This window comes from Chaetura pelagica, unplaced genomic scaffold, assembly GCF_000747805.2.
Source record: "Chaetura pelagica isolate M959 unplaced genomic scaffold, ChaPel_1.0 scaffold319, whole genome shotgun sequence".
Taxonomy (NCBI): Eukaryota; Metazoa; Chordata; class Aves; order Apodiformes; family Apodidae; genus Chaetura; species Chaetura pelagica.
This window is the reverse complement of record NW_009954410.1, coordinates 579,272-583,506: the sequence shown is the minus strand read 5'-3', so window position 1 is coordinate 583,506 and position 4,235 is coordinate 579,272. Positions and strand designations below refer to the sequence as shown.

The following is a 4,235-nucleotide window of genomic DNA, read 5'->3' as shown; positions in this document are numbered from 1 at the left end:
GGAGGGGGGGGGGGGGAAGAAAAGAAAAAAAAGCTCAGCTTTGTAGGATTTTAAAAGAGTTGCAAAAGAAACCATGTAGCAAGGCATTAGTGAGAGACACCTAGGAGCACAGGCTGTGCTCTCTGCCCTCCCTTAAGGCTCGCAAAGGAGGTGGTCTGGGCCACATCCCAGGCTGACTCACCCCCAACTGGACGTTACTTGGATATAAATAAAAATTAAAGTAACTCAGTGCAAATGCTGGGAGTAGAATGTTTCTCCCTCAAACTCCTTTTTTTTTTTTTTCCCTCTTTTTCCTCCAAAGCTACATGCTTAAGTGGAAAGGGATTTCCTCTGTGCTGCCTACAAAGATGCTGACTGCGCTGTATCCCACCCCTCCAGGGGCTTCACCAACAGCTGCCAAATCCTCCTGGGGGGCAGGAAGCCCCCCCCCCCACCCCGACACAGGGGCTGCAGCCGTAACACAAGAGGAAGACTGTAGGCCAAGCTTAATAGCTGGTATCCTTGGGTTAAGGTTCCCCTGACTTTACACCAGAGACACATGCTTGAGGCTCCCCATGCATGAAGGGATAGGATGCACGCTGGCACACAGATCCAGCAGATCCTTCTGATGCTCCCTACAGGCTTTCATCTTCCTGGACACTGCTGTCCAGCCGCAGCACCCGGACACTTTTACATGTTCAAACACACAGTCAGAGCTATAGAGGCTGTACCCTAGTGCCCAGCAGATCAGTGATGCTAGAGACACCATGGGAAGCCTTTCAAGTCCACCTGGGTAACATCTTGAGACTAAATTAATAATAAAATACATAGATAAACCTCTATGCCCTGGCAAATCTGGAATCTGAAACCTCTTGATGCTGACAATATGGAATACTTTTTGGCTAATAAAAAGTAACTGCTACAAAAGAGTAACAAGGACTTTAACTGCACAACAGGTTGTTATATCTGACACTGGAGAAACTACATTGAAATGCAGAGGTTTTCACAAAGAAGGAACAACACCAGACAAAACCCTGTATCCAGAATGTCCCCCCAAATCAAGCAGCAATTTAACAAAGAAGGATTTTCAAGGCAAACTATAACATGCTGTCCAGAGGGACTCTTTGCAGTGAGACATGGCAAACACAGTTTGAAGAGTTGAAGTGATAAACTGCATGGATATAAGGGCTTCCTCTGTGGGTATCAGAGAAATGATGGGACAGCTCTTCTCCTGTTTATCTTTTTATTAAAAAATAAAAATCAAATCCTGCTCTTTCACTTGCCTTGTCTGCAAGTCCATCACCCTGGAGGCTCAAGCTATAAGCATTGACTCCTCAAGACACACACAACCCAACAATGCTTTTTTTGCCTCTGAAAGCTGAGAGTGATTTTGGTTACACATCCAAAGCAAAAATGCTTTTTAAACAGTTGTCTGAAAAGCAGAGACTGGCTGGGCCTTTTTATTCAAGATGCCACATTAACATACTGCATTAATGTCTGTTTTATCCTTTCAGGTAGTGTTAGGGCTGGGCTGATTTATTAAGCGAGGAGGCAAGACAGGGTGTTTGCATGGCCTGGGAACAAAGCTCTGCTCTCAACTGATTGCCAGGTGCTACCCTAATAAACACAATAAATCACAGCAGCAACAATTACTCATTTCTGATGTCATTCTGATGACTTTCAACAGTGTGATTTTGTTGAATGAGTTTCCTAACATTTAAATAACTTCAATCAGGAAAAAAAAATAAATATGTTGAAATTAGGAGTTCAGCTGTAACCTGACAAAAGAGTTAACTTATCTCTGGATTGCAGCTGCCTAGAAAGTCTAGCCAGCACAAAGTATGCCACAGGGCTCAATAAATCCTACAGAAACTATCATTTTATTAAAAGGAGCATATGCAGTCGACTAGTTTGAATATTTTGTTTCCTCTAAATTGATTTTTTTTTTTTATGGCCTTGATTTAACTTTGTTCTAACAAAAAGATGACAAATAAGATTACACAGTTTGTTCAGGAAAAATCCAACAGTTCATTCTGGGTATAGTTGGAGCAACAGAGAACTTGGCCTACGGCAGCTGACTTTAATCTCTGCCCATTTTCCAGGGCTTACAGGCACACAGATTTCAAAGCTGTGACAGCATACTTGCTTAGGTCATGTTTTTGTGCTGAAGTGAGAAGGGTATTTCTCAAATCATGTTTTTCTGCCCACAAAATCCAAGTCAGACAACATTACATTTCCCATCATAGAGTAAAAATATACAGACAAGCTCTCAGCCCACATTGGAAATGAAAAAAATGCCTTTCCTCCTTTGCAAAACGAAGTTAGAGCTACATCAATCCTTTTGAGGAGCAGTTCTTCATGTGACAAAATAAAATCAAAATTAAAACCTCAGAACAATTTTTTCTTTTTTTTTCTTTCCTCCTCCCCACCCCCCCGCCCCCCAAAAAATCCTCCTAAGGGAAGAAGTTCCAGTTTTGTTTTTCTCTAAAGCTGCAAGTTTCCTGAAATCCAGTCAGCTGCTTCATTACATCCTACACATACTGAATCAAAACTCACACACACCCCGCAATACCAGCAGCATCAGGGCTTACAAGGATGCTCCGAATTACACCAGTGCTGCTGTGGTCTCACGTGCTGCTGGGTGCTGGTTTTTGTGGGACAGGCAGTGCTGCCAGGGAGCAGGAACATGGCAGCACCAGGCTCCTGGCATGCTCTAGGCAAAGAGTTACCATGCAAAGAGGCACCTTGTGCCAGGTACCTGCCCATTGCCCCCATCTAGCATGCAGGGTGCCACCAAGGGTCACGACTCCAGGAGCTAGGACAAGCCCCATTGCCTTTGCTCATCATCAACATGTCATTTTCCCAATAAGGGAAGATCCAAAGATGTAACTGTTCTTTGTCCACTCTGATAAGGAGACAGAGCCTGTTGCTCCCAGCCCCTCCAGAAGCAGAGACAAGTACAGGAATGAGCTTATAACTGACACTGGGAAAGACTGGAGGGCAGTTGGAAGAAGCTGGGCTAACATGGTTGGGGAGAGACTGGAGACTAATTTGGGAACAGGAAGAAAAACATATGCTGGGCTGGCACATGCTGGAGATCATACGAGAGTTACAGCCTCCCTAACACACCTATCTGCCTCCCCACTGTCAGCAAGAGCATCTCATTTGTGCATGAAGCTAAATCTCCCCCAGTGCAGTAAATACACACTGGAAAGCTGCCACCCTGACACCCTGCAGAAGCCCACAAGCTTATCTCACCACACCTCTTGTTCAGGATGTCCTGGTAAATCTTTGGGCTTTTGGGGTGACGTTTGTGCAGTCAGTCCCAAACCAGGCACAGCAGGGTCATCTTTTCCAGATGATGACACCACTTTGTGCTGAGTATCTTTGCTTGTCAAGTATCACTCCTATAGCACCAGCACTGGGACCACACTGAACCAGTGGCCTCTCCTGAGGTGGGTACTTTGCTTGAAAAAGGAGTGTGCTACTTCTAAACCCTGAGAAAACTACATGTGACTCAGGAAAACAACATCCTAGGGCTTAACAAATTACACATTTGTAATTAGCTAGTGATTCCTCTTTGGAGGACACTTGCATTTCAGACCTGGAGTCAGAGCAGAGGCTGTAAGGAGGGCAAGGAGAGAAGGAACAGTGAGGAGGAGCTTTCAGGTTGAGCCTGCTGTTATGGCATGGTATGTCTTGGTGCAGTAATCATTGCCTGAACTTTAGAAAGGCACTCAAAGCAATTAACTCTACATTTCTGTTAATTACCACAGAAGCTTTCAGGCCAAAGGGGAACAGTAGTAAAAGTAAACAACAACCTAATTCATCAAAGCAAAGGTGATTTTGGTTTCTTTTAACCAAGAGGAGAGATGAGAGCTAGGGAATAAATATTCCATTTCTAAATGTCACATTTACACAGGTCCTTTATTTTTAACAGGCCCTAAGGGGAGCAGCTTTAATGAGTACCAGAGATACATATGAAAATTCTGTCAATTCCTTATCCTTTCAGCTATGTTGAGGTGCCATATTAGTAAAGATTTGACATTGTCATGGTAAAAGAGATGTGGAGTTTGAGTGAGGGAGCTAGCAATAGTTGAAAATGAGACCCTGGCCAGCCAAAATAAAATTAAAAAAAAAAATAATGTTCAGCTGTACTAATAGTTCAAAATTCAACAGCTTTTTTTTTTTTCTTTTTTTTTTTCTTTTTTTTTTTAAATTGTAAATCCTAGGTGAATTTTTAAGTGGAATTTTGT

At 43.2% G+C, this 4,235-nt stretch overlaps 1 protein-coding gene across 1 annotated transcript in view; it reads right to left on the bottom strand.

Moving 5' to 3' along the window:
• Positions 1–4,235, bottom strand: part of EEPD1 (endonuclease/exonuclease/phosphatase family domain containing 1) — a 69,737-nt gene that overhangs the window by 11,815 nt on the left and 53,687 nt on the right. The gene's annotated exons all lie outside the window — the stretch shown is intronic.